The following is an 18817-nucleotide window of genomic DNA, read 5'->3' as shown; positions in this document are numbered from 1 at the left end:
CAATGTATTTTGGGTACATGTGCTTGGTTATACCTGTCTGATACGCTTCTGCAGTTTATCTGTCACCTCTGTGGATTTCATAAGACCTTCGTTCTTTTGGAAGGCTTCAGGTATGGTTTTGCCTGGATGGTATAAAAAAACAATTGCATCTTCTAAGGAAGATAATAGCTAGAAAGCAATTAAGTTATATATGCCTTATCTTTTGAAGAGTCTGTGTTTCTAATATTGTTCTCAGAAAACGTTCCCTATCCATGCCTAAAAAGCTATATATTGGCACCAAGCTAGTTATTGCATCATATACAGAGTCCAAATATATGGGCATTTGAGCTAATTTTGAAGCAACGAGATGGAAAAAAAATACAAGAGTCAGCTAATCCTATGCCTTTGTCAATGTAAATTTCTGCAGTTTGCTTGATTCAGATTTAAATGTATGAAAAGAGAAATCTTCAGTCATTTTCTGACATATGTACCCACAAATTATTTTTGGGAAACAGCATATTGATGACATGTAGTTTCATATGAATCCTTCTTATAGCAAGTTGGTAATGACACATTGTGTAATGCGTTCTGTTTTTCAGTTTATTTGAAGCACTTAGTAGTATGATGCACTGATATAACACATGCAAAATGTTATCTAGTTAGGGCTCCACCCTAACATCCTCCCAGAAATCAGTGATTCCATAAATGTCATCTAAAAAGTGCTTTACTGCTGACTCTAAGACCCAAAAAACCAACAGCTTTGGAGATAGACTCAGAACATGGGTGCTCTCTCTGGTAGTTCTTACTATCTCAGTTTGTGAGTTTTATTCTATTTTCATAAGAGTGAAGGTTTTTACTATCAGTCAAATGTGTGGTAGAATTATGGTAAATGCTGTTTATTTTTGTGCTAATAGTAATTTAAAATAAATGTATTTCTCTCAGCCTGGCAGTGTGCTTGGCACTTTACTTAAGAGAAAGATTGAAGATGTGGTTCTCTCTGTATGAAGACCTTAAGCTAATACCCGTTATGCATGCAGTCAAAATTCAGTTCAGAATAAAAAGTGTGTAGTTTTAGTTGAAAAAGTAGTAGCGAATTTAATAAGCTAACTGAAGTTATGGTAAGTGACTGTGCTTTCATTTTTGATTGTGAAATTAGGCAACATGACGTACAACGATAGTGAGAGAAATCTGACGGTATATGAAATTTTCTGGTGAAAAAACTTGTCTGAAAAGTTCTGTCATGCAGCCAATTCAGTTGGTGAGTGTAGATGCTGTATGGTGACCTCTATCATGTAGAATTACAATATTCCACAATATCATACAGGAAAGCTGTGCCACATTCTTCAAAATTGGAAGATAGAGTCACTGATGTACTCTGTTAAATGCAGTCTAGAGGGCAGCTTTCTCTCATGGGATAATCTGCCTTGCATGCAACTTATCTCAGCCACACTAACTCACTGAGTTAAAAATGAATGTGAAATTATCGTGCATTTGTACCTGGTGTACCAGATGTCTGTCTAGTGTCCACATTTGTTTTATTTGAGAGAATTTGAATTATGTGTCCCCAGGAAAAAAAAAATGTATTTGAAATATTTAACCTTAGATTTTATGCACATATTACCTGTTTGATTTGTGGTGTTGTACTTTTGAATGTTAAGATTAATTAGTCACAAATTATACACGTTCTCCTAATATCTATAGATGCTGGACTTTGAAATATGAGCTTCAAAAAACTTGCAAATATTTTGGTTATTAGCGTCAGCCAGTTGTTGTTAAGAGACACCAATGATGTACACTGTATGCTGAAATTTTAAAACCAGCTAAACCATGAACAAGTTGTTCATTTATCAGAAGTGCATCTACGGATGTGTTTGTGCAAGATGACACCTGAAATTTGGGCCTATGGAACGTGAAAGATTTTTTTGTCTGCCTTGCTTAGGTTTGACACTTTTATATTTCTTACCAATTAACAGTAATAGGTTTTTATCTGAAAATTTGGAGGAGAGTTAAGATAAAATGGGAAAAGGGGCAGGAAAATTGAGTTCTGAATAATGCAATATATACGGAAAATCTGGTGAAAATTTTGTGTTATAGGCAAAATCTGTTAATCCTAGAAACATGCAGGCATTAACTTTCATCCTTTCAATGGTGACTCTTGTTTGCTGGAGAAGCACATACCAGAAACCATTGCAAGTTCCCTAAAGTTGCTATGAACAGCTTCCAAGCATGCACACAATATAGGTACTACGGTATGTGTTCAGATGATAAAGCATAGATTTTAATACAAATTAAATATCGCTGTGCTTGTGGCATCATATATTCCTATGTGCATTTCTTTTTCTGTGATCTGATCATGGTTTCTGTTGGAATCCGATGTGTCAGAATTGCAGACAGTGTTATTGCAATCATGGATACAAATGCTTATAATGCCATTTTAAATTTTTTTTTTGTACATTCTGCCAGTGTGTGCTCTGTAATTATATTTTGGTTCTGCCCTATTACTTATAACTGCATAAACTGTGAAAAGTTTTAGCTGGTAATTGCTAAAGTTCAAAATCGCAATATTTTTATTCTTGGTGAGGAAGAGGGGGGAAAAAAAAGAAGGATTTTTCATGTCTCTCAGATCTATTGGCCTATTCTCCAAATGACAGGTTCCTGACTGATCAACTATACCACCTGCTACTAAAGCTCAGTAATATTAGTCTGTGCAATGGTTTCATTCTCATCTCACACCTCAGAGATCTTGAGCTCAACCCCAGGCATCCCCTGTGTGTTTAAATCAGCTTAACGGCTCATACAGTGTGCTGATTTCCTTGTAGGCCTCTGTTTTCTCAAAAAGTGATCACCTTTTGCCAATGCCCTCAGGATTAAACAGGGCAGTCTGGTTTTCCTTTTCTGCATTGGCTATACCTTTGTAGTCAATAAAAGACTAACTAGAAAAGAATCAGCTGATGAGAGAATCAATCTTCTGGAAGCCTCCCCACAGTTTTCTCATCATTTTTGTGCCGTCTGTCATCTCAGATTGTAAAATGGAAACCAAAACTCAGTATGTGGGAGGACTTTTAGTGCTCCTTGTTAACAAAAACAGTAAGACCAGGGGTTTTGATCTTATGAGTGTATAGGTAAACAGTAAGCTGTAAGTGTGCACTCTTGAAGTAGCTTTTCCATGTTTCTAATGGAGGTTTGCAAAAAATTATCAAAGAAGTATCACAAAGGTCTCATAACATACTATAGTGTAGATATCCATTCTGAGTAGGTCAGGTTAAATCTGAAGTTCTTCTATATAACAATACAGGGGTATCTTACAGAACAGCTGTACCATTTACCATGGTATAAAAGTCATATAAATAGAAAAGGGCTGTAAAGTATAAGTGAAGTTTTTTTTCTTTAGCTACTTGCTAAGTTAAAACAGTGGTCTGTCTTGATAACTAGTGTTACTCAACAAATCTTAAGTTTTTTGAATAATAGCCTACTTCAAGATGTTTTATAATGACAGATGGACCAACTTAAAAAAGAATTGAAGGTTCATCATAATCATCATTCTTTACAGTTCTGCATTTTTCATTCAAATGTATTGCAGTAATTTACAAATATTAATTCAGTGTTATAATCACCCACCCACGAAGCAGGTCAGCATCCCAGTTTTACAGAAGTTCAAAGTGGGGTACCAAAAGGTTAAGAGCTGTGAGGAATTAAGGGGACTGTTGGTATGCACCATAAGGCTCATGCTGGGGACTCTGTTTTTTCCACATCATACTTTAAACTTCGTTTGAAATCTGATTTCCTTCCCTGGACTCAAAATCCAGGGATGAGTAACACAGAATGTGCAGTGGGATTATGTTAGTGACTGGTTGACAGTCATGCAGAAGCACTGCGAGGCAGAAGTGTTTAATGGGCGTCACATAAAATAGCACAGGTGACTCCATCACCATCTTCAGCAGGAAATGTCCTCTTTCTCCATCTGCAGGTGCTCTGGGCATTGACATAAAGTTCCCTATAGAAGGGAAGCTCTCAAGCTTCGCATATTCTGCAGAAAAAACCCTGGCAAATAGCACTTTCTTATGATGAAGGCCTATGGCAGACCTTGACCATCCTCTGTCTTTTGCCTGGCAATTGGACAGTGTATCTGATGTTGATGAAAAGGTTTAGATGTATTACCTGTGGTTCCTTGCTTTACTGGCAGTGCAAAAAATAAAACAGAGATTTTTGTCCAATAAAGATGGCGAATTGCAAGAATTGACACACCCCTCTTGCAGCTTTTAGTTAGCTAAATCACAGCTAGTAGTTAGGAAACTACTAAGAATGGTAGTATCAAATACAGTTTGTCACCAGCTGTACAGGTTGCTATGCTTTCATATTAAGAACACAAAGGTGAAGAAATGGGGCTTTTCCTTGGGAAAGAGGATGACATGGCTTGTAACAGTTTGTGGTTTCTAGGGGAGTCCATTTCACAACCTTGAACCAACACCTGAGAAATTCAGAAACGTGGTAAAGAGGTACCTGGCTCTATTCCTCCTTTAACAGAGATTTGGACTATGAAATATTTAGCAGGTATTGGCTCACTTAAAAGCCCGGGAGACATCATTCCAGAGCAGATAAGCCTCCCCATTAAGAACGTCTGAAAGCTTTCAAACTAACCTTCATTTATTTCAAAGCTATAGAAATATTGATGGGTTAGATGTCAGCGACGTATTCCACAAGTATATAGGCATCCCTTTGCTTGGGCCATGGTGCCACCAAGATGAGCATAACTGTGATGGCTTTTCATAGCAGTCATGGATTGCCTTGTTCCTTGGCAACTCCAGATGGTCACTGATCATACAGAGTTGCTTTTGTTTCTATTTCACAGAACTTTGCTAGAAAATTTGTTCTAGAGGACATATCTATTGAAAGACACCCATCTTTAGGCAACCATTTCAGGGCTCTTTTAGGGGGAAAAATTTTTTCTTTAACCACCAGTTTGCTTACTGTCGGGATTAATTTTAAAGATAGGAGAAACAAGAACTGTAACAACCACATGGGTTTCAGGGGCAAGCCAACACCACAGTTTGGGCTGCTGCAAATGTTGGTCCCAGCTTCTAATCCAGCTGCTGGATTGATGATACCTACTCTAATAATGCCAACTATCAAACCCCATGACACCTGGCAGATATGTACAATGCAGGTTTTGATTATAAAGATCCTTTATCTTTTAAATCTTAAAGTATGCTGTCACCCAGCATTAGTAGAAATTTGCTTTGCTGTCATCTAAACTTGCCATCTGCCATGTGGCTGCTCTCCTTTCTTACCCCGCCAAATCAAAGTTTCTCAAAGGATTGTTACAAATTTAACTGCTGGTCAAAGAATCTCTCTCTTCAGGGCCACTTCAGGTTCATGGCACTACAATTATGCTCTGGAACGCTGCCTAGATCATCTCATTTTGAAGACAATCTGTTTATCTGAGGTTTACATGATTTTCGTACATACTATGGTGGGAACTTTTTTGCTGAATTAGTCTCAAAATTTTAGCTATGTGCTGAATCTACAACTTACCAGGTTCATGCTCTGGGAGAAAATATAATCATACGTGCTAAATATACTCCCTGCAAAGTTGTTCAGTTTGTTGTATTAATTATTTCTAGACACAGCCAAATATTCTGTTTTGAAGAGGTACTTCAAAACACATCAAAAGAGGTGATACAGTTTATCTTATTTTGTAACCTGTTAACTGGTATACTACCGTAAACATCAAACCTTACTTTATCGGTGTGCAAATAGCATGTTCTTGGATCAAGGAGCAAAATCAGAATCTGTAAAGGAGCGTCACAGAGTAACTCATCAACATTTTTACTGGAAATATTTTCATTCAGAAATATGTACTGATATTTTTCTTATGGTTTAGTGAGCAAATGAACTTTATCTTTAAGATTGTAATGTTTAAATTACTGGTGCGTGGATGCATCTCCTAATATTGCAAATACTCTTTGGCAATCTGCCATTGATTTCCTTTTACAATATCTCTTGACCTCATAGACATTGTATGTTTAAATCAAGTCTGACAGAGGTTGGAATAGCCTCTATTTCCTTTTGAGCAGATGAGGACCCACCAAGGTGCAATGTGTTTGTCTTTTGGCCGTTATTCTATAATGTTCTGTAGGATAGATAATTGTCATAAAGTATAGTGAAAACATAAAATATTTGATTCATTAAAATAATTGAAAATTTGGGCTCTCTATGTGGTGGATAAAAAGGATAGATTTTCCTTAGAGCTGCAGTTACAATGATTGGACCAGAATACCACAAGAAATGATGTCTTCATAGTTTTGTTTCCAGTCTGTTGAATTTGTTACTTTTTTCCTTACCTGTAAAACAAAACACGAGAAACCCAAGCTCCAAAGAGTAACAGTGGGAGGTGCAAACTGCCCAGGTCCATGACCTGTTGTCAGTCCAGCTCACCCTTTTCAGAGGAGTACCGAAATTTAGAAACAAAGAATGAAATGAGGTTGTCATCTGCTCACCACGTTTTTTTGTCTGTTTGTTTGATAATGGCTATAATGCATGTCTCTGACTTTTGCATGAAGGTCCTGACAACATTTAGTGTAAGAATTTCTTGTCACAGCTTTTACCTTCTGTAAATTGGTTAAACTCATACAACTTGTTAAACTTAGCTTTCTCTCTGTTGTGCTACACAAAATGACTTGTTCAGGGCAGAACTTAAGATGAAAAATATTCTCAAATCAAAACCCCTTCCAGATTTGCTTTTTGTTGTCCCAAGGTAATTTTCTTGCTGCAAATGCATTTCTTGGATAGCTTACTCAGAATATCCTCTCTTCTTATTGCTAATCCAACCTTATGTGCCATGGCATCAAAGCCCCCCACAATTCACTCCTTGGAATGCTCAGAAGCTAACATCCAATTAAACCCAGAAAAAGTCTTCCATCTCCTGAGCATGCATATCGTAGAGGACCTAATTTAAAACAGGCTAGAGTATAGGTTTATATTGTGAGGCATATTTTCTGCATGCAAAGCACTCTTGATAAAATGAGATACCTACATAAGCACACAAAATCTCTAGGTATAGCTCAATTAATTGAAGGTAGGAGAATTGTTCTTTGGTTCCCCATGAGTCACATATCATGGCTTTTACTATGGGCATTTGCTACAATGGCTATCATTTCCGTTGTCTCATCAGAGAATAGTTGTCCAGATGTGTTCATTGCAGTCTTGTGTCTGTTGGCACAAAGGCACAGGATTAGGAGTGCAACAAACAAGTCATTCCTACACTGGAGGGGAAAAAATGAATAATGTGAAGAAACAACTGAACGGATAAGGATTAGCATTTACTCCGTGTAACAGTCAGTCCAGATTGCAGAAATAATGGTGTACCTGTCAATCATTGGCTTAGCTAAAACTTTGCATGCATCAACATCTGCCAGCATTGTCATGTGGAACCTTTCAGAACATTATGTAAAGAATAGAAATCTTTGCTAAAACTGTCTTTATTTTTCCCTTGTTTGAATATTTCTCACATATAGTAAACGTAAAAAGATGAACTGAACGAATGGAATGCAGCAAAGATGGGGGAAGAGAATATGAAAGACAGGCTAGAGAATACAGAGTCTCCACAGAAAATGAATGATATGTTACGAATTTGTTAAAACTATGTTATGTAGAGTTGAAATATACTGAACTGCTTGTGTGTAAGGTAGAGTTTAAGTTAATGCCAGGATTGCATCACTGCAGCCTTTGGGAACAGAAGCATTTTTTTGCGGTATGAAGGAATGTAGGTGTTCTGCAGGCACCTAAGTGCAGGAGCTGATCTGCAAACACTCTCCCTTAGCAGACAGGTAAACTGACTTGTTAGCAGGATAAGCTCTTGTGTGCTGAAGTGTGTGACACTCCTTCTCAGAGCACGTTCATCTACTCTCTAGTTAATAACTGTTGGACATTTTCACATGAGATGAAGTAGCAATCAAGAAAGAGGATTCTTGGTCAAAAATTGTATTTAAAATTTGTTGGGAAATGGTATTTTGCTGAACTCAGATTTGTGACAAAGGATCAATTTTAATTTTTCATTCTCATTTTTGTGGAGAGAAAATGTCTTATTTTGTCAAGAAAAATTTCAGCTTGGGTTAAAATGATATATTGTTTAAAAAGACAAACTAGTTATAGCAAAAAAGCAAAACCAAGCTAGATATTTCAGATTGTTAAAACAAGGAATACTTCAAGTAGGTAAATCTGATTCATTTTGTTGCTTTTTATGAAAAAAGTGGGGTTTATATTTCTGATTTGGGAATCAGAAACAGTCTGATATGGAAAAAAAGAAATCCTGAAAGTTCTATCGGGGTAAGAAAACAGCTTTCTATCAACTTCTTCCTGCTATAACATGTTCTATTTTGAGGGCAGGTTGCTTTCTGGTTTTATGTCACCATTTCCACTGATATGTGGAGAGAGAGACTGTTGCTTCCCCTTTCCTTTCAGGTTTAATATCAAGTATTAATTAAAATATGGTTAACCTTTAAAACAAACTTATGTGTCAAGTTTCAGAGCTAGAAAAAGCTGCTTAATGCAAAAACAAATTTTGTTTTCCAGTTATTTCTGAAAATTGCTTTTGTTAACAAAAGATGTGATAATTTGATGGATGCTGCAGTGATGCCTAAGGAACTACTAAACTACAAACATTAACAATGGCGGCTATTTTTCAAAATTAAAAAGAAAAAACTCCTTATCAACACATTCAGAGTCTTGTCTTTCCAATTCATCTGTGCCCATCAACCCCTGCCCATGTAGTGACCATATGGGTCATTAACAGAGAAAAGTCTTTGCTACAAGTCAGGATAGTGGTCACAGATGTGAGAGAAGACTGCTCCCACATCTGTCTCCAGGTTCCTTGTTGTACTCCTTCCTTTCTCCTTCTTTGGCCTTAAGATGGAAAAAATAATAGAGAGATAAAGGTGGGAAAATAGTACTTGCACCTTTTAATAGTTTTAAAAAAATGTTCTTTATTATTTACTCTTGCTCAGTTGTTTAATAATGTCTTTTTTTCACTCCCAGTATTTTGTGTCATGTCTTTTTTTCTCACTGTTCTTTCTATTCTCTTTCTGGTCATTGGGCTAGTTTTTCTTCATGGTTTTTTTTTTTTGTTTTTTGGTTTTTTGCCTAGAATGAGAGTAGTTTTTCTGGTTTGATTTCAATTCCTATACATTTTCCTCTGACATGAATGTGAGTAAGGGGATGTTTGTGAGCTATCCTTTTGGTTTTAGCTCTCTTTTCTTGATCTTTTCTCTAAATCCCTTTGGCTTGGCCCAAATTCCTTCTCTTGCCAGCTCTACCTTCTCTTGTTTCCCTTTAGCCTCCACATATCAGTTTCAGTCCTCACAGCTGTCCTTGTATCTGCACGCTTTTTTTTTTTCTTGCCTCCTTCCCCCTCATTGCTGTGAGTGCTTCTTTGAATAAGAGGGAAAGAGGCAACCTTGCCATCGTTCATCAGTGATGCAGCAGCTTCAGCTCACTTTGAAAGGGACCATGAAAGAGCAGAGAACAGTAAGGAAAAAGGTTATGGGTTAAGTGTCCTAAAAGGATGGGGGGGAGGGGGGGGTAAAAAACCAAAAGGATGGCCAATCAAGGTGAGGAGAATGAAGAAAAAGAGAATATTTGGGAGGACAAGAGAGGAAATCCAAAGAAAAAAGAGGTGGTGATGAGGAGAAGAGGAAAAGGGTGGCAATCTGGATGAATCCAGTTTGATGAAACTTTGCAGTAGAAAGTAAGGTAGAAAAGATAGGGACTGTAGATCCCACTACCTAGTTTTGTTCCTCCCTTCTTCTGCTCCCCCTGGTTAGCACTAACTCAGAGCACTAACTCAGAATACGCAGGGAATTCACTCAGATTTGGCATGCCTTTTTTTGGCTGGCTTTTTTTTCCTCCTCTTTTATTTATTTATTTTTCTTTTTTTCCCTGGCACTGCACTTGCTCTGTGCTAGCAGAGATCCGTTCTGCAAGGTCATTTGACTGTGTTCTCAGAATTGCTGAATGGTGCATTGATCTTATAATTATTCAGTGACTGTAGTTACTTCTGAGGTTTTGTTGCTTTATGAAGTACATGATGAAAATATTGGAGAGCGTGGTGAAGCACTGAAATAACAGAAAAGGCAGCAGTATTGTAGAGGTGTTTTTACAGTTGTTTTCTTCAGCCATGGTTTCTCTGTCTCTTCAAAACTAGATACAGAACGTTTTTAGAGACACAAGAGATGCACACTAGTCTTCCACTGAAAGTCAAAGGGAGCCTTTGAAATTGTTCCTTAACTGTATAAAACATACTCTGTATTTGTTTTGTGATAGAAATTAAAATTTGTTTATGCAGTGGAGTAGATCTTATTTATTGCATTAAGATCTAAAATTTACTTGTTCACAAAACATTTCAGGACTCTTAGGCAATAATAAAAAATATAATAGGAAATGTAAATTTTTTGGCATAGTTCATGTTATTATTTTGTATTATTTATATTATAGTTCTACTTCAGAGTCTCTGTGAAGATACTGATATCTCACTGTGCTAGGTTCTGCACAAATACTCATGAAAAGGCAATCTTTGTCATGGAGAATTTATTATCCAAATAGGTGAGGTGAACAAGAGAAGGAAATGAGCACACATAAGAATGGACTGTTTTTTTCTAAAATCAGTCAGCAAGTCAATGGTAGAGTAACAGGCACATGATCTGTGTCTCCTTAAATCTGTCTAATGCCCAGTCCCTGGACCACATCTATTCTTCCCATGCAGTAATGTAGTGTGTTTTTCCAACTACCAGTTCTTTTTCCATCTCTGAAGCCTCCTGATTTTTAAACTTGATCCATAACATTCTCCTCTTTGTGTCTGCAAATTTGATTATTGTATACCTAGTTTCTTAAAGCTTTTTTAGAATCCCCTACCCATATCACACACTTCTGCTGCTGCTCCTTCTAGCCTCCCTGCCACCTTATGTGTAGACAGTGCTTGTGGCTTTGCTGTTCACGTGGCTTCTACCTGCAATATCAACATCGATTTCAGAGTTGTGGTGACTGAAGAAGCAAAACCTTCTTATTCTAAAATTGAATATTAAATCTGTGAACTGAGAATCACTGTGATGAACTTACTCCACTGGCAGTGGTAGAAATGGTAGAAGAAAATTGTAATGTAATATATATAATAATGTAAAAGTTTGTTTCAATAATTTGGTTTTTGTGGTTAATAGCAATAAAAGAACTGGAGTTGTCTTATAAGAAAAGCAAAAAGCATGTATCCGAAACTGGGGTAGTGCAGAGTCATTTTTTTAAACTAGCAAAAATAGCCAACCAAACCAGAAAACAAATACTCCCTGCTCTGAAAAAAAGAAATGAACAGTTGTGCAGTAGACTTTGCGTGACAAGATTTTAAAGTTATGTATTAATCCACATCAAAAATTTCAAGAACTGTTTCTCACTATTTCTTAGGAATTTATTTATATGGCACAACTGGAAATAAAAACATATTGCTCAGTATGCGTGCAAATATCATTCTAGTATTACCACTTGGCAAATGTCTGCATGCTGCATATACACAAAGTGTTTGAGCACATAATGTGATATTTTCTGTGTTTGCTACTGCCCAGTGGTCCCTCGTGGACAGGATGTCAGATCTATTTATGTATTTCATTAGGTATTGCCCTGTTAGCCTAGTGCTAGCTTGGAAAAAGCATATACCCCTATGCTGCTGTTATAGAAGGAATGTTTCTACCATGTAAGCAAAAAGATGCCCTGTGCTTTTGGAAATGAAGGTTGTCAGCCCTGTTCTCCAAGTCACATGCATATAACTAGCTGCTGACCATGTATGTATGTATTCAGCCACCAGCTTGTATGCACTGGAAAGCTTTTTCTCCTAAAGAATTTCTTTGTTCTGTTTTTATTTCTATAAAATTACTAATGTTCCCAGCAACTCATAAGCATACACAAACCTGAACCACTTCACCTACTCTCAGAGATATGACAAGCTTATTTTCAAGTGTACAGTTCTCCTACAGCTGCTGTACAAAAGATCACATTTATAAAGCCGATCTCTTATCTGAAGGAGTAGCTTCATTATTCTACTTCATTGCCTGATAGCCCCGACTCCGAGAGCTGTGTGAATGGTAACCACAAAGCTGTTCCATTATTTAACTCTAAGCTGCTCTCCATGACTCTCTCTGGGTGGATTTCATCATTTTCCTCCATGTAGGATTTTTTAGTTTGTTCATATTTGAAGAGAAAAACAAAGAGGTATAGAGAATAAAAAACTTGGTAAGGCCAATTTTACCAGTCTTGGAGCCCCTGCAAAGCCATTCATTTGGCGCCCTTGATTATGGTAAAGGTGAAAGTTACCACTTTCGTTCTTTTTTTCCTTAAAGGTGCTTTGTTTCGAGTGAGAGCAATGATAAAAGTCAACACTGGCTTTCAGGTTTGAGCTGTATGGGTTGAAATTTTGACCATTTAATTTTATGTGAAAATATTTGAAGTTCTTGCTTTTCATGGTTGGGCAGACTAAAATGTTTACAGGATATTTACAAGCAATAACTATTATTTTTACAAACACATTAATAGTATGCATTTCTGGGTGACTTGTAGGGAAAAGGCAGTTTAAATCCGGCTATTTCTTTCTGAGTTGAAAATAAGACTTGAATCTAAAGTAAAAGTAAATTCTCGTGATGTGAAACTGATTTTGAACAGATATTTTATTACATTAAGTGCCTTTTTGTTTTTATCTGATCTATACAACTGCTGCTATTTTACAGTTTTTACAAATTAACAAATTTGCAAATTTAGATTTGGCATTTACAAATTAAAGCATTATAAATGTTATCTCCCATCATTTTGACATTTGTGAAAGGAAGCTTCTCATATACATACTTCTTTTTTTTTTTTTAAATCAGAAGTAACTGTATTCTGCTTTAAGTTTTTGAATAACCTTCATGAAATTGCTTGTATAATCTGATTTATGATACATATTAGCTGTGGATTCAAATCTGTATTTATTGGGGGAAGAAAGGGTTGATAACCTTCCATATTAGCAATTAACGATAGGCAGTGATACGCCTTTCCCACAGCACTGCCTGAGGCAGGGTGGGAACTCCATCACATACTGCGGTACTGGCTGCAGTGCTCCCTCTTTGCCAGTTTACACCGTGGCTGCTTCCATGTTTAGTGGTGCAGTGCTTTCCATATGCCTCTAAGCCAGTGACTAGGCTCAGAACCTCAACAAATGTTAAAATCCCCTTTCTGGAGAGATGGCAAGTGTTCATTAGTAGATTATTGTCCACTAATTGCTAAACACTTATTACTTGAGTTGTAATTCAGACATTTTTTTCCTACAACCCTAATGCAGGGGGTTAAAGATATCACTATAACTCTTCAGCCCATGGCACCATCGCTTCCTAGACGTGGCAGCCAGGCTTGTGGAGGGCAGTAGTAGTCCAGTTTTTATCTATAACAACAAAAATATTTGTCTAACTGGCAGAAGTTCAACAGCCTTCCTGATGCTGTAGCCCAATGGGCAGGCAGTAAGTGTGGCGAGGCAAAGCTCCTTCATCTGCTGGCTCAAATCGCACAGGAGCTACTGGGACGATGAAAAATAAAAAGATGGTTTTTCACCCATGATGGGACTACTGTGGAGGAAAGCCACAGAGATTTTTATTGTGTTAGAGACATCTATGTAATCAGAAGACAACAGGTAGAGTAATAAGGAGCTGGGTGGCACAACTGCCGTGGAGATTTTCTAGGCCAGAGTATCGTAGGATGGACTCAGGGAATTGTAAACACAGACCTATCATGACAATTCCCTTACATTTGTCAGCCTTTAGGCATTATTAAAATAGTAATATGAAAGAATAATATTGATTGTGAACTTTTTTTTCCATATAGTTCCTGCTGAAAACATCTGCCTTTTGTTCCCCGCTTCATCTATGAGGTTTAAATTAGTCTTGTCGGTGAATAATTATTTTGTGTGTTGTGAATCTCTTGTGACATAAACAGATTTCCTTTGCATGTGCGCTAAGTGAACTGAGTTGAGGTGAAAACTGCTTCTCTAAAAGTTGTTTTACAGTGTTTGGAAAATGCTACTGAGACTTCAAAAGACTTTATTTTTAATATAGCAAAGACTCACACACCATCTTTAAGCAAGTGATAGTGCTTTTTTCCCCCCTCTAGACTGCATATATGCTTAAAATTAAGTAAGTGCTTAGGTTTTTACAGGAATGGTAGGGGTGAGATGACAGGAGAGACACTTTAATCTATTTCAACTGACTACTTCGCCATCCTGAGAAATGATGCTTTCTAGAGAAGACAAAAAATATGTTCTGTATTTGAAAATAATTTAATTTATAACCCAAAATATTTTTCCTGAATGCCTAGACATATATAAAAGATTCTCTTAACCCTCTAGCCTTCATCCTCTGTAACTCAATTTCAAGGTGGTTGGGGTTTTTTTGTTGTGTCGTTTTGAGTTCTTTTCTTAGTGTTTTTTGTTTGTTTGTTTGGGTGGGGGTTTTGGGGGGGGGGTGTGTTTTGTTTTGTTTTGTTTTGTTTTTAAAATGCTGACATTGGTTTAAATGCCGGTGTGTCCACAACTTTCTGTCGCTGGAGAAGGGAACTGAATGGACTGGAAACTCTTCTGTTATTAGTACCCGAAAATCAAAAGGATGTTATCTACCTTGTATCCAGGCTTCGGTGTCATGACGCATGGCTGCGAACCCATGTCTTTCCCCAGATTAAAGTGGCTGCGCATGTAAAGGCCCGTACAATGTTGCTTTTACGCTTCAAATTGGCTTGAGGGCATATATTAAGGAAGTTTGTAATAACTTGAGATTTTTTTTAAGGAATTAATTTCTCTGAGTTAGTGGAATACTCCTAAACTAGCATGGCTGTGTTAGAGCAGGTTATGCGGAAAGGTGCTCAATGGCTGCCAAAGGCAGTCACAGACCTTGTTAAAACCAGGGAGCGTGCCAAGCGCTCTTTTAGATTCATCAGAAGAGTTTAGTGCTCCTGGGAGACTCTGCAGGAGCAGGGCTTAGTGGCAAGCTGTGTTTGGGCTTTTGGATTATAGCAAAAGTTTAATAAAAACTTTTAATGCTCAATTTAAAACACTCCTGGTCTGGGGATGTAACATTTGGCAAGTGTGTTATAATTGTCACAAAGGACATGATCCAGCACATGGTTAAGTCAAGGGGGCAATTTTATTGAATTCAGTAGGTGTTGGATGAAGCCCAGATTTATGAGTTAACATTGACCTGGGTTTCAGTGAGTAAAAGTTGAAACTTTGTAGCTGCTTTAAAAAAAAAATTAATTTTGGAAGGACTTGTTTATTTTTGGAATAATCTTCAAATTAGCTTGGAGTTGTTTCTGTTTATGATGATAATGTTAAAGTGGCCTCAGACTGTCTGTACCATGTGATATTTGATGCTGGCTTGGAAAATTAATTTTGCTGTAAACTAAGCAGAAATATATTATGAAAGAATTGTTTAAAAGGTCAGAGGAAGTTGAAATGTTGTCAGGATGCATGTTAAAATTTCGCTAGAAAAACGCTGGCTTCATTAATATTATTTATATGAAAATTAATAAAGTCTATGAATTTAAACAGTAACTCTATAGAATAAAGCTAGTAAAATTTCAATTTTACTTTTCAATTGCTTTTCAATTACTTTTCAATGGCGATACCAAATATTATATTACTATCTGACATTGTGTTAAAAAAAAAAAAATTGTCTGCTGTTGCTTTTTTTCCTGCCGCTAGACCTCTTTATTCCTGTATCTAAGATAGCTCTGATCATCACTTATTACTCTGGAATTAAAACTCTTCACAAAGTACTCAACAGTGTTTCATTAGGCTGTATCTGGTTTTTTTGTGCTGAGAGATTTTAAGGACTAGATGCAAAATCTCAAATAGCTAGACATTTCTTATGTGCATCTTCTGAACTTTCTAAAATGAAAATAAAAACTATCCACTACTGACTACTTCTAGAAAGCACTGTGATTCTCCGGTTAAACTGCTTTCTTCAGTTAGAGAACGTAATTAGAGCTGGAAAATGGGTTTCTTTCCGCAGATGCATCCTCATCTCTTTTCTGTGATATGTTTCTGTAAGTACAGTGTTCTACTGTACATTCTGCAATATTTGCATTTGTTTTGCAACTCTGCTCCAACCAACTTCCATTTCCAAATATAATTCCTCTTCCAGAACTGGGGAATCATAGGAATCCCCCAATCAAAAGAACATTATACTACTTCATTAGAGTTTGTCAATTGAAGGGAGGCACTTTCATTTTCTGATTACTTGTTATACGTTCTAGTGAGTGATCTGAATTGTACTTTAAAATTAAATTTTTATTGGGTACTAATGAATTATTTATTTATTTTAAAATGTAGTCATCTGCAATCAAATTTTTTCCTTCAGTTTCTATATTTGGAATCTGCTGATAGTTACTGGAAGCTGTTTGGGGACTGGAATACTCAGCACTATTGTATTGTGATCAATAATTAAATTTAGTGCTGACATGCATCTAGTTTATGCAGCAACCTCTGACAATCCATCTTGCAAAATTAATCCTTTCCAATTTATTTAATAGGAGACTTGAACAATAAAATAATTCAGATGAGTACCAATGCAGGATTATGTCTGGTCAATATTACTTTATTATAAATTGGGTCCACATACTCATTAGTAAATTAACTGTCAAACCTGAAAACAGCTTTTTTTTTTGTTTAAAGGTAATTATTGGTACTGAAGACAAGAAGGCACTTAACCTTGCTGTGCAGTTGTCCTTACCACAGTGTTTTTATTCGAGACTATAACTACCCATCAAACTGCAGAGGGAAAATAATTAGAGATATTAAATGGATGGAATATTAACTATTAAAAAGCTGTGTTCATTCAAAGCTGTTAGGGTCTTTGGGATTCTTTGTCAATAAAATGTTTCTGTCTTTGGGATTTGTTTTTTTTTTCCCCAAATATTAAAAAAATATGGCTAAATCTCTGAAAAAAGAAACCCAAATAAAAAATTACTGAAAACTCTGAAGAAAAGAAATAAAAATGACTAGTTTAAGTGAGAAGAAGTGTTATGTGTATTTTAAAGGAAATGAGACATTTATAAAGGAAAGTTTAGAGAAATAAAAAAAAAGTTGGTAAAATACTTGTGGGGTTTTTTGTTTGTTTGTTTTTAATGAAAATATACTCTTCAAAGAATTTTACTTAAAACAATTACCTGCTGTGAAACTGGACATTCTCCCATTTCACTGCTACCTCAGTTCAGTAGCTTACTCTGTTTTATTCCTGCTTAAGACGTTTGATTATGCCCAGTAGAGCATTTGTAAAAGCTCCTCCATTCTAAGGGTTTGTGCTAAATGGGGTTTAGGATTTAAGAGTTCTGGTTTCAGTGTTGATGAATGACAGGCATTTGAATTTTTATAATTATTCCTTAAATCAAAATTCCCATTTTGAATCTGCAAGAATCTCCAGAGCCAAATAGAAGAGGTAGAACAGCAATTTTATTCTATTTTATTTAATTATTTATTTTAAGTGAAGGGCATCAGAGCTTACTGTATGGCTGTTTGAGCATTGGAACTTTTGGGACCTGGTCCGTATTTCAGGGCTGGCCATGAGCTCCCGCTGCCGTGCACCGTGCAGCTGGGGGTGGCAATTCTCTCTCTTGGAGCCTTGGGAGCTGACAGGCGTGTTGGCTGCTCCTGCAGCTTTGTCCTCACCTGTGCTCTGAGGGGATGTTTCTTCTCTGCCCGGCCACCTTTTCCCATCATACAAATAGGAAACTAAATTCCTCTGAAATCTCTCTCTCTAAATTAAATTTGATGATAATCAGTTGCCAAGTTCTGAAGTTACTAGTGGGACAGACAGACTCACGAGTATTTGTTTAAAATAACATTCCCAAGTAATAAACCCTTTAATTTCCTGTGCATTTTGGAGAGTGGCCATGCTGCGTGGTATACAATGAGCAGCAATAAAGATATATTTGTTTGAGTTAGAATACGTGATTTTGATTAGGAAAGGCTGAGATTTACTATATTTCTATTTACACTGGAAGATACCTGTCAAAGTTGAGAGAGAGAAAGAGGGTATGAGGGGGAAAAAAAAACATGCATAAAATATTCAGGCAATATTTGGCAAAAGCCTAGGAAAGTAAAAAATGATGTTTATATGCTGTGATAAAAATGTGGTAAAACATCTAAGAAGTATTTTTTTATCAGATATATTTTATAATGTATTATGCAACAACCACTTACTAGATATAAAGGAAATTAAGCTAAATTATCTACAGATTATTGGTTAAAAAAAAAACCCCAACACTTGAGATTAAATTCATACTTCAATTTATCCACGGTAACATGCTGGAAAATACTGTATGGGATGTATCTTTCAATCTTAAATACAATTTCCGACTGAAGGCAGCATTCACTTGTTCTTAACTTGCCAGTTTTACAATTTTCTGCAAAAAAACCCACAAAACCCCAAAACCCCTTTTAAGTTCAACTCTGCTTTGAAAAGAAACTACGATCTTTTTTTCTTCTGTATTAATTCCAGCCTAAGCAGATTGATGGAGAGTTAGCCAGTGAAGGAACGAGGGTGGGCAGACTTAGCTACTGTGCTAGACCAGATGACCACAGTGCACAGTAACACGTGTACAAAGGAGAGTACGAGATGAAGGTATACAAGCATGGAGGGGCCTTCAGTTAGTGTAGGAAAAAAATTTGCAGTATGTTATATCAAAGCTAAAGAAGGTTGTATGAAAGTGGGTCACTGCAGTACTATTCTTACACCTTCTGTTCTTGTACATGCAAAAAGAAGCAAGATGGTATATATGCAGATGACTA

This window comes from Calonectris borealis, chromosome 6 (genome assembly GCF_964195595.1).
Source record: "Calonectris borealis chromosome 6, bCalBor7.hap1.2, whole genome shotgun sequence".
NCBI lineage: Eukaryota > Metazoa > Chordata > Aves > Procellariiformes > Procellariidae > Calonectris > Calonectris borealis.
The sequence above is the reverse complement of the archived record's forward strand: the minus strand, read 5'-3'. Positions refer to the sequence as shown.